The following is a 12,349-nucleotide window of genomic DNA, read 5'->3' on the forward strand; positions in this document are numbered from 1 at the left end:
AACTACCCAGCTCAAACAAGAGCAGGACATCTTGAGCCAGGAAGACAAAACCAGAAATAACATCCAAATTGCAAACAAATTTTAATTAAACTCAGCTGCTGCAGCCCTGAAACCCAAACGTGGGAACTGTTCATCCTGGTGTGTTCTTAGAAACCAAAAATGTAAAGTTAAATCCTAATAAAGTTTTCTATAAATACATATGTGATTAGAAACCCCACTTCTTAGGGCTGATAAATATATTTTAACAAGCATAGGTCCAAGCAAATGGACAAATACTAAGGAAAGAAATGTCACAAACATGCTTCTGAAATGTTGTTACAATTTCTCAAATGTTTCAGGAAAGCTTAGGTAGAACAAAGTAAAAGAGCAAGCCCGTGTCTGAAAGGCTGAAAACCCAGCAATCCTGCTGAACACTCTGGTCATGGCATTTCTCTCCAGAGCCATTAGTCTGAGCATTCAACAGCCAAAATCTGTCTCAAACACAGGGAAAAGGAACTGAGGGTGATACAGATAAATATAGATATACGTTCACCCAACTTCAAACCATCAGAACAACAGCTTGAAGTATTTACATTTCTCATAATCAGAAGTAAGAGGAAATGATGCAGAGAATTATGCAGCCCAGCCAATCTAAAGATTCATATGATTCAAATCCAAAGGCAACTTCAAAGCCACCTCATAAAACCTTACGCAAAACTTCCAGGCAGCCAGATGCCAGCTGAGCAGGAAGAGCTTTCCCAGCATCCGGATCTTGCATGTAACAGCCAAACAGAAGCAGAAACTCTTCACTGTGTAAAAAGATTTAGCATTTTTTACTTACAAAAATAGCTACATTAGAAATGGGGGGTTTTCTGCTTCAAAATATTCTAAAAAGGACTTTATTATTATATATTGCTGTAAAGTGTCTCATCTATAATAAAAAGAATAATCTGCTTCCCTACATGTTCCTGAGCATCTGGAACTACCAACACCCCTTTCAAAAAATAAAGCAACTCTTCAGTTCCTACCCACATTTCTATAGCACTGTACACAACATCTCCTTTCCCACACAGGCAAAGCTTTTCTCTACCAACAAGACTAATTCACCAGTGCCTTGCAGATCAAGGCTACAGGGTAAGACAAAAAAGATCTGTTCTTTATAAGTCTGCATAGCTACTTTTATTACTTATTTTGAAGACAGACAGGGTTAATGAAGTTCTTGCACATAACTCTCCCTTTCCTGGGCTAAATGCCCAAATTCTTTCAGGATTCACAAGACTTGTCTATTTAAATTGGGTCCAATTTTTTTCCCCTACAGAAAGGCCTGCACAGAATGTTCTGAAGAGAAGCTGGGAATTAACCTTTCAAGAAAATTATAACTAAATGTGCAAGCTCTCTGTAAGAGAGAAATCACACTTCACACTATATTCTGCCCTCTATGTAACAATTTTCTATTATTCTAATAACCTTCAGTGCTGAAGCATAAACTCAGTAGTATCAGATTATTAAAAACCATAAGCTTACTCATGCAAACAAAAATCTTCCATCCTGCTCACCCTGCATTTTTTCCCAACCTCTCCTGACTGTCTAGATACCACACTGATCTTGGATGAATATACTGTTAAAATGGAAATTCACCTATTTGAGGGAGCTAGAAAAATTACTTCACTTACTAAGCCAGCAGCTCCACCCTTTCAGTTCCAGTTCCCTGTCTGAAAAATCCCTGCTCTACAGCACAAGGTACACTGCATTTTAGACAGTCCCAGCTCTACTGTGATCTCCTGAGCAGACTGAGCAATTTCTCACCATACAGGTACCAGGAAAGAGCAGAGTGGAGAAGACTTGCCCTGCCCCAGTCTTTCCTTCCCCCTAAAACTGAGGCCCATCTCACACTTGCTTTGCAGGTATTACACAGTCCTTCAGCTAACAGTAAGAGTTTAAAAAGCACTTGAATCAGAGAGCACAAAAGCAAAGAATAAGCAGATGTTTGCAAAGGGCTGTACGTAATGCTTTTAAAATGCAGCATCTGTTCTGTCTACCACCAGACACCTACCTATTGGCCACAGCACAAGGAGAAGTATTTAGGGTTAAAGTGCTAATGCAACTAAAAATAAACCAAAAAAGTCCAGCTGAGGCACGTAATGCAATTTAGCTTTTAGTAATCCAAGTTCTAAGTAAAAAAGCCATTTCAAATTACCAGTTTCTAAGAGTAATTATGCAGAACACAGCTGAAAGTATCTACTATGGATGAGTTCATCAGCATCCCAAGCCACCTGTTTCCCACCAGATACTTAAACAAAGGTTTGTTTCAGAAAGGAAACTCAAGTATTTACTATATTCCAAAACAAGCTACAATATGGTTTATTGAGCTCAATGCAAATGATGTTGACACCTTATTATTACCTATGAATAACACAGTACTGCTCAATAGAAATAATTTTTCAAGTCCAGCAAACATCATGTGCAACAATCTCTGACCAGTGAAGAAACAAGAAACGTGGCAGAACAACTGAAAAATTCAAAACCCCAAAATTAAAGACCAGTGACACCAACTTCTCATATTCCAGCCAGAGGAAAGGCACTGCCAGCTTTTCCTGCCAGCCCCACAAGCTCTAAAGTGAAGCTGATGAGGCAGGAAAGGACACTCCAAAACCCATGCCCCAGCCATACTATCCAGAACAGAAGACACCAGCACAAAGCTCCCATACGTAGCTACCTTTGAGAAAATGTAAAGCCAAATGCTCCAAAAGATGGGAATAGGTGTGGCTAGGAAAGGATGGTCCAGCCAGTGATGAAATACTGTTTTTCTTTGCCTTGTTATCCATTGGATATGGAATACTGAGCCATTTGACCTTCCATTCTGAAAATAAAGTTTTTGTTTTCTTCATTACCCCTTTGACTCTCTTCTAACCCATAAGTAAACAGAATATTGAAGGGTTTATGGAAAAAAACAAAGAACCAAACAAACCCAGGAACACCAATGTTATGTGCTTCCAAAACAACAAACTCCAAATAAACCCCGACTGAATCTTTGAAAACAATATACACTGTACTGAGAGTGACAATTGACAGTGTGCTACCCCAAAGATGCTGCAATGCAGATTTTCACTTCAACAGGGACAGCTCCAGTGAGAACATAAGATCGAGGCAGCCATCCCACTCTACTACTGAATCAAACCCTCCCCTAGCAGGTTGTGTGCTCAAAACACCACAAAATGTTTAACTTAATCAGTTTGATCAGTAGACAATCAAAAATATTGAAGCACTGTTTGCAGCCATCTTGACTTAAGTAGCTGCAACTTGATTAACAGTCTCTTCTTCAAAGAGAACTGCTCTAAGTTTTCCCTTTCACTGTACTAGTAATGAAGCACAAAAGCTAGAATAAGTCATCAGAGTCACTTTGAAGTACAAACAAGGGAGACTAAAAGAAATACCAATGAATAAGTCACAGAGTAACTTATTGCATACCTTAATATACAAAGAACTAAGAGCAAACACAGGTAAGGAACCATACCCAACACTGTTTACCCTTGGATGGTAAAACTCTTTCAACTGACATAATGTTATAAATTGAGTAATTGACCTGCAAGGAAGTAAGGAGCTCAAGAGAGTTAAAAATTACCCTATAAATACCATAAAGATTAACAGATTTGTAATACCCACCCAAGAAGCACTTACTCTAAGTAGAACGATTATGAAAACACAGCAAGAATATTTACTGCATAGCAGTGAGTTCAGTATATACAGACTGCCACAAAAGGCAGCACTGGTTCTTAATATAGTGACAGCTCAAAGTCACCACTTAGATTTCCCAACTGATTAAAGGGTAGCACACAGACACACAGTTGTGTGACTTAGTTGCCTCTTTGGAATACATTCATATACTTTTAAAAGCCTTTTCAAGCTTGTTTGTGTGTTTTTTGTTCTAGTTTAACAATTCTGATATGCACGTTGTGCACAGTTCTGACAGAAGGACTAATGGGATATTGACAGCAAGGAAGAGTGAAAGCAGCACTTCATGAATGGAAGAGGAGGGAATTTTTATGTCCATGTTTATTGATATCTATTCTGTTCTGAATCTCTACTCTTAGATGAAAAGAACCTTAAAGCTTTTTGCTCAGTCTCTTAACTGTAATGATGTATTGAGAACCAGATCCCCTACAAGCTCTCCAAGACAGTCCTGACACTGAGAGTGTCTCTATGCAAGAAACAAAATGTTCTGACAGGAGAAAACCCACTTCTTTTCAGCACAGCAGAGACAAGGTTAAGAGCAGGATTGAGACTTAAAGTTAAATTCCTGAAAGAAATCATATTGATTGTACTGTGAAGCTGCAATCTATCCTGTAGGTCAACATTCCCCAATTATTGCACCATCTGCAGCGACTGTGATTCAACTCCACAGTTTAAAAACCACTCAGTTAAGAAAAGTTACTCTCCCACGTAACAGAGGACAGCTGGCTCTAAGGAAAGAAATAAAATCTAAGTCTATATTATCCTGTGCCACTTGAGCCAGGAGACAGCAGCTCCCTCAGAAACTGGTACCACCAAGCAGTGAGTAGAGCTGAACCAGCTCAAGCTGTGCCACCTCCCAGCACATGGGCTCTCAGAGGGAGCAATTCCAACTATCCAGCAGCCCTTGCTCCTGTCAGCATGGGCTTAGGGCTCTGCTTCATGCACACCACGAGTTTTCAACAGGCTGGTGGACACTTCCCACCTTGTAGCAAGTGGGCGTCTCAAAAGTATGACAGAAGTAACTGAAGAACAAGTGTCTGCCACTGAGCTCTGCAAAATGAAAGCTTTGAAAACCCTCCCCAGGGTGTGGAGCAACACCTGCTCTGTCAGCAGGACACAGGGTCACAGACAGCCCTTACAGCTTGGGTTTTGACCCCTGAAGTACAAACACAGGAGATGAGGTGACTGTGAGTCACTTGGAGACAGCTCATGGAGGAGCGGGATGGGAAAAGCATTCCCCAGACAGACAGCATAACCACTCCTGAGGAATCCCACCCAGAGCAGATACCAAAGGATGTTTCAGGCCCACAAGGTGGGATGTTGCACTGAAAGGAGACACTGAGACCCCTTCAGGAAGGCTCCTCAGCTGTCTCCTGGCAATGCTGAAACACATATCTGGGGATGCACAAGCCAGGCTGTTGACAGCCATTCATTTTGTAAATAGCTGTGGCAGGGCAAGACATTATCATCCCCCTCCCCAAGGGGGAATCTTTGCCTTTCTCCCCAGCATTGCCACACTGGGGTTTACTACCCCTGATTCCTCAGTTCTGTTGGTTTACAGAAGGTCTAAGCTCACCCAACTAGCTTTGCCTGACAGATCCAGGGAGCACTCCCACACCTCATTCTGCCACCAGCAACAGATCAGGAGATATCCCTTTCCCTAACCAGAAGGCTCATTTCCAAAAGGGGTTTCTGGAACAGCATCAGCAGCATCTGCACACTTGGAAAAACAATATTTCAGCACAATTTCCAGCTGATGTTGCACAAACAATCCATCCACTGAATTAAAAAACATTTTTAAAAGCCAAACAAAACAAAAAACCCAACAAAAAACAACAAAAAAATCCCAACCAACAATAGCTTCAGAATGGGGACTGCTTGAAATTATGACAAATCCAGTCAAAACTTTAACAAAATTGCAAAATAAACTGCCTTCCTGGGAAGCAAATGCGTTGATCTGTCAGAGTTGGTGCACAAGGTTCTGTCCAAAGGCAGGAGATGTCAGGAGATGGCAGCTACCTGGATTCATCACATGAAGCAAGCGTTGAGATTAGAGTCCAGGAGACCCAAGCTACCCAAAGCAAATAAACACAACTTTAACACCAGCAGCAGCAACTTCTTAATTTAAAAAGAACAATCTTTTGCATTCTGTGATTAGACATGCTGCAACTATTTAATAACTTCTAATATTTAATCAGTTTTATAATTGCCACAGTATAATAGTTCATAGAACAATAGAACTGCATATCCAAATAACAATCTAAAACTAAGCTCATGTAGGTCTGTACACAAACTCCATTTCTGCCATCTTGAGATCTTAGCAGAAAACAGAACTCTAAAAAAGCCATGAGACTTTTTATACAAGCTCTTTTTCAGACCATTGCACTAGAATTAGACTATAGACTATAAAACATACAGGTTAGCTACGTGCTTCCTTGACAGTCTCTCATCTACCTGATTTTGTTGTGTAAAACACATTTAAATAACAGGGCAGACAATACAATCTCTTACAGAAACACAGCAGACTCTAAAGAAGAAATCCATAAGGAAAGAAAAAAAAAAAAAAAAGAAAAGAAGACTTGCCAGTAGTTTTTTAGTGGGGTTTTTTGGTTTGTTTTGGTTTGGGTGTTTTTTTTTTTGCGAGGTAATAAATAATGCATTCTGACTGCTAAATAGTCATTTGTGAGGATTCAAGAATGCTTTGGAGTATGAAATTCCTGGAGTCTCATTCACTTACACCATTTGGTTTCTGATAGCCTGCTGTCAATTAACTTAAATGTATAACAGGGAACCCAAATTTGCCTAAAAGGTTGTATTCCATTTCTACTGGTTTTGCATGGAAACCTTTTTAGAAGAAAGAAGCTAAGGGGAATTTTTTTTTTTTTCCTCTCCCATCTGCGACAGACAGCTGCTCACTGCCTGGAATCTATGATAGCAGACACTTAAAGCTAAAGAAACACTTTAGAAATTTCATTTTTTTAGTTGTACTGACACTGTAAAACTATTTGCAATTTATTGCATTGTGTCATGTGGTAAGCCACATCATATGACTAAACACAGGAAGTTAAATATACTGTTTTAAGTGAACTAAAAAAAAAATCTTTCTGAAATGTTTTTAAATGTTAAAGACAATCCAAGAAACTTCTCTCACATGTACAGCAGTGGCACTTAGAACAAGCCCAGATGTTCAGCTACTTAGCACAGGTTAGAACTTGAAGTAAACTTGATCCAATCCAATATGCATAGAAAAAAATAGACCAAGACAGAAAAGCTATCTACCCATAAATGATCTGACAGCTTTACAGACTCCTGCATTTGAACCACCTTTAAAAATAACTCCCTGTGGTTTTCTGTTTTAAAACAAAACTTAACTCAGAAGCTCTAGAAATGCCCACACTGACACAGAACCTTGGTTCTCCCTCTCCCACATTCCAGACAAATAAAGACAGCAGCTCCCAATCTGGCTTTAGAAACACACACGTCCCCTCAGACACACCCCCAAAATCTGTAAGAAGTTTTAAGACAAGTATTTTATATAGATTAATTTTTTTTGTAATTTAGATATTCTGTAGCACTTTCAGTCTGCTGGAAATAACCCACCAGGATTCTGAAGTCAGTTTTTAAGCCGCATGCAAATCTTTTGGCTTCTCTCTCTTTTTTTTGGTTTGTTTTTTGTTTAAAAAGAACAACACTGTCTGGGCCAACATTAGCTCTCAGTCTGAGCACATTCTTTCTCTATCTTCTAGATAGGTTTTGTTTTGTTTTTTCCTCCTTTTACCTTTAGAGACACAGCTCTACAGTGAAATATGGAATGCACAAGTGGAAGAGACTTATGAGAACACATCAGGTCCAAGGTGCTCCACAGCTTTCAGCCTCCTACACCCCTCAGAGCCTGAGGCCAGGAGGGTCCAGCTTGCTGCTCCCAGAGCACATCCTGGTCCCTCCTGAGGACAAAGGCAGGGAAAACAAAAATCACCCTTTCAGCAGCCACAAAGAGTAAATCGGTTCAAGTCCCTCATTTCATCAATCTTTTCCTCTCCACTTCTCCTCCCTCTTTGATCCCTTAGTTTTACACCAACTCACCCAGTTTATCCCCATCACCACCCAGGAGGCCAACACAAGCACAAGAGAAACCACCCTGTTTGTTAGCACTGAGCTGCCTGATGGGAGCTCAGCCACCCAGGGACTCTGTGTGACACAGACAGACCAAACCTCTCTGATTCTGATTTCCTCAGCTTTCAGATAAACAGTACTTATCTTTTAGGGCACTTAGAGATTTACTGATGAAAAGCACAAGGAACTTGCTGAGCACTTGCATGTGCTTGTACTAAAAGCTTTACAAAGGGAAGGGCAAGTATAATAAACACAGTGTTAACAGGACTTAGAGAAGAAACTATTTTCCTCTGCCTTTAAAAGGACAAAGTCTTAATTCTGTCCATTTTACACAACCTTCAGCTTTCACATGATTTTATACTTACTAAGGCCATCTTGCCCTGGCCACAGAGCATGGCACAGACACACATGAGCCTCCTCTGCCACCAGGCCTGCAGCCAGCAGCACCATGGCTCACCATTTTCTTGCCAAAAGCCACATTTTCCAGGGGTGAGTGGTATCAAGGCAAACATGAACTATATTTCAACTGGGTTAATATTTAGTGTTTGCCTTCCATACTGCAAGAATTCCTCTCTTGCATTTGTACTGGATACAAAGAAATATACCACAATTTCATACAAGCAACCCAGCCAAGCACCCGTGGAATTGCACACTGGCTTGGTCACCATCATCCCCATGAAAGGTAAAGCAGGATGGCTAAGAGTCTGCAGGGCAAACACAGCCATATGTGTCACAGGCAAATGGCCACTTGTGACTTTCTTAATCATAAATTCTATACCCAAGCCACACAGAGCATCACAGCCACTGTCCAACTAGATGAGTATTGAATTGTAGTAATACTGAGGATGTTGCAACTCCAACAGGTTCACATAAGGAGAAGCCCAGCTTCTGAAGTGAGGCTCCATATAATTATTTTCCTCATTAGCTAGAGATCACCCTGACCAACCTCTTTACAAACAAGGGCATCTAGGAAAAGCAAATTGGAATGATGAAAGCTAAAACAGAAGTTGGGCTATTAAACCAGTGTTGTGTAAGGACTGTAGCCCAACTGTGCTTTAATTTAGGACACAGCAGAAGTCAAGCCCTAGAAGCTACACTGATCCCCATTTTTGTACTTTCAATTTTGAAATTTTCTTCCAGTACTTCTGCTGCTCCAACAACACATGGTCAGTTCTTATGCTTTAAACTCCAAATGGATACATTTGATTTCTACCACCTGCTGCAGTCCACACAGCCCAGTCTGAGCTGCCATCTTGTTTGTTGTGTATATTCTTCATAGCCTTGAGGTTAAATACATTTGGCACTACATAAAGTAGGAAAAGACATTAAAGCACATCCACTAATTAAGTCTTCTACACATCTAGAAAGAGTGCTCTGACACTCACAGGAGGTGGGCTAAATTTTTATAAATACCCCCATTTTACAGCTCAGTGAGCACAGGTAAAGCAAGAGAAAAACTCACACAGGTATTTCCCGCTCCTATTCTCATACAAAAAAACCAAACAAACCCAAAAACAAACTACTAAAACAAACAAAACTTGCTTTACTGAGTAAACAATCATTGATAGAGTAAACAATCATTCAGTACACAGCAAACTCTTTAAAGCCACTAAAAGAGACCTTCAGACCAACAGGTAGGTCTGAATAAAGCCACACAGCATGCTGTAAGACACATCTCAGAACCTCCCACTTCTTTCTCTAGCACAGCCTGGATTATTACAAGAAATTATAACAGCCAGTGCAGGCTCAGTATTTTCAGTGTACACTGAAGCATCACATATTGACATAAAACTTTTTGGGTAGTACCACAGAAGACAAGTACTACAAAAACTGTTTCCCAGTGTGGGCTTGGAGTCCAAGTTGATCTTCACTTGCTTTTCTCCAAACAAAATGAACACTAAAGAATCTAAGAATCTGAAAAGGTGTATAAAACCTCATGCAAACTTTGAACCTGCAAATTACGTGTCCATCCTTTCCCATAAAACATGTATTTGTCAAGAAACACAGTTACAGAGGAAGGAGGGAAAACAAAACAAGCTGAAGGTCTCAGGTGTTAAGAAACCAGAAGGCTGATTCTGTTCTGACAAGTTTCTTTGGGGTGACAGCAGTCACTCACAGTCACTCACACTTACTCCAGAAATCTCACTTCCTACAGAAGATGCTCTTTTCTGCCATAATGAAAGTTTCCCCCTGTGCCTGCCCACTTTTCTTTTTTTTTCTTTTTTACATCTCTAGGGAAGGGGGCCATAGGAAACAGGGCAGCAACACTTATCTAAAAGAAGTTCCCTTCTTTTTTTCCTGTTGGTGCCTAAAAAGAATATGACTATCAGAAAGAATGTCGATGGGAAAAAAATAACAGTGGAAAGAGTTTGACTCAATGTCAAGAGATGTCTCAAGATGTAAAAACTGTCGAAATGCTGCAGAAGTTACACGGTTGCTTACAATTATTCACAAAAAATGAACTTTTTAAGGGGAGACACAGGAATGACAGCAAGACAGTCCCAATGTGTCAGGAACTTGCATCACCGGACTTGTAATTGCTACAGTGTTTCCTATCACTCCACTTACACTGCAATAACGCCACAGGCAACCACCATTGGCAGGAGCACTCCGTGTGCGAACAGACAGACAAACATATGGAGCTCAGAAATCCACCATTATTCTCGACAAGCATAAATTACACTTTGGAGGGAATAACGTGTAGGGGGTGGGGAAAAAGAAGGTATTTCATAGCTCAGCTCTAACATGTGCTCTCTCAAAAGCGCTGTGGCCATCCCTAAAGCGTTGGTTTTACCTCAGTTCCTACTTTTGAGATCAGGGAGAGAGCCCCCGAGGAGGGCAGGAGCTGTGGGGCAGCGGGAGAAGCCTCCGGGAGGGTCTTGGGCCGGGCCCAGGGGCTCCCCCAGCCCCCGGGGGTCCCTCCCCGAGCCCCTGGAGCTCCCGGACAAGAAACAAACTGAGGAAAAGCCCACGGCGGGCTCAGGGGCGCTGCTGCGGGAAGTGCTCCGGGGCCTGCGTGCCAAGCAGCGGGGCGGCTGCACCGCAGCCCTTCCCGACAGCCTCCGCAGCGGCCCCGCACCGCACCGCACCCCGCACTCCCATTTTCGCAACAGCTTTAAACTTCGCTCAGATCTCCCCGCAGCCGCCGCTGCCGTCCCGCCGGCCCTCCCGCTGCCGGTGCCCCCAGCTCCCGCCCGGGCACGTGCTGGGCCCCCCAGGCCACGCGGCGCCGCGGCCCGGACCCCGGTCCAGGAGTGAGGTCCGGGAGTGCGGTCCGCCCCTCAGCGGCCCCTCAGTCCCTCAGTCCCCCACCCCCCGCTCCACGGCCAGAGGAGCCAGCGGCGGGCACACCCCCGGCCCGGCTGGGCACAACGCGGCCCGTCCGCGGCCCTCGGCGGTGGCGAGGCCCCGTGGTGCTCACCTGCGGCCGGGGAGGCGGCGGAGAAGGGCGGGCGGCGGTCCCGGAGGGGAGAGGGGGGAACCGAGGCGACCGCTGCCCCCTCAGCGAGCGAGCGGCGCCGCGTCCCGCACACAACTTCGCCGCGCGCCCTCGTCGCACGCGCGCAGGCACGCACGCGCCGCCCGCCGCCGCTCGGGCGCGCGCCCCGCCGGCTGCCACGCAGTCCGGGAGCACCGGGAGCGCGCGCGGGAGGGGGCGGTGCCGCGCGGCGCTCGTCCCACCTGCAGCACAGCCCCGCCCACACGTACCTGGACCGGACCGGACCGGACCAGACCGGGGAGTCCCGCGAGGCGGGAGGGGGGATGGGGGGGATCTTCCGCGTCCCGAAGTGCCTCAGCTCCAGAGCCCGGCGGGACAGAGCGTGAGCGGAGCGCGGAACCCGCCCCCCACCGCCCCGGCCCGTCCGCCCCCGGAAAAGGACGGGTTTCCCGGGGGTCGGAAGAAATGCCCGCGGCTCCCCCCGCCCTGAAAACCGACCCGGCGCCTGCTGCCGCAGTACCCCGTTTATAGCCGCACTTCGGCGGACCCGGGGTTTGCTCCTTCCGCCGTCGGGCCCGGGGCGGGGCAGATGCGCCACGGCGGAGCCGCCGCCGTCTCGGCACCGAGGGGGCACAAACTCGGTTGGGAGCCCGGTTCCCGCACCGCCGGTAGAGCCCGTGCGTTTCACTGCGTGCCCCGAGTGAGGCACATGGGTGCTGTGGGGAACCCGCCCGGCTCTGAAATAAACTCAGCCCGCAACTCACACGTCGTGGTTTGCGTGCAGGCAAAGTGTAAGTTCTGAGTACGCTGAAGTTGAATTTCAACTTGAAATTCAACAGGAATTTTTTCAAGTGAACTTCACAAGAAATAAAACCGGAACCAGCAGGTCCCGTCTCCTGGCCTGAACCGGGATGCCTGGCAGCGGCAGAGCTGCTGAGAAAGGGATGGCTCAGGTTCGGTCAAGTTCCGAGCTCAGAGGCCTGGCTCCATCACAAGGTGTTTGCTGGTTTGACTGGGAAACTCCCAGTGCTCTCAGAGCAAGAAGTACAAACACCAGCACGACCCAGAACAGCAACTGGAACAAAC

The 12,349-nt window shown here is 44.7% G+C and overlaps 1 protein-coding gene across 5 annotated transcripts in view; it reads right to left on the reverse strand.

Annotated features, from left to right (window-relative positions):
• Positions 1-11,896, reverse strand: part of NEK6 (NIMA related kinase 6) — a 54,058-nt gene extending 42,162 nt beyond the window's left edge. For 2 of the 5 annotated variants that reach the window (XM_030460977.1, XM_030460976.1), the window contains exon 1: positions 11,533-11,675. The gene's annotated coding sequence lies outside the window, so the exon portion shown is untranslated. Of the gene's footprint in view, positions 1-11,245; positions 11,382-11,532; positions 11,676-11,783 lie in introns of those variants that run through there. The other 3 variants (XM_030460979.1, XM_030460974.1, XM_030460973.1) reach the window with 3 other exon arrangements.
• Positions 11,897-12,349: the final 453 nt, after the last annotated feature.

This window comes from Calypte anna, chromosome 17, assembly GCF_003957555.1.
Source record: "Calypte anna isolate BGI_N300 chromosome 17, bCalAnn1_v1.p, whole genome shotgun sequence".
Taxonomy (NCBI): domain Eukaryota; kingdom Metazoa; phylum Chordata; class Aves; order Apodiformes; family Trochilidae; genus Calypte; species Calypte anna.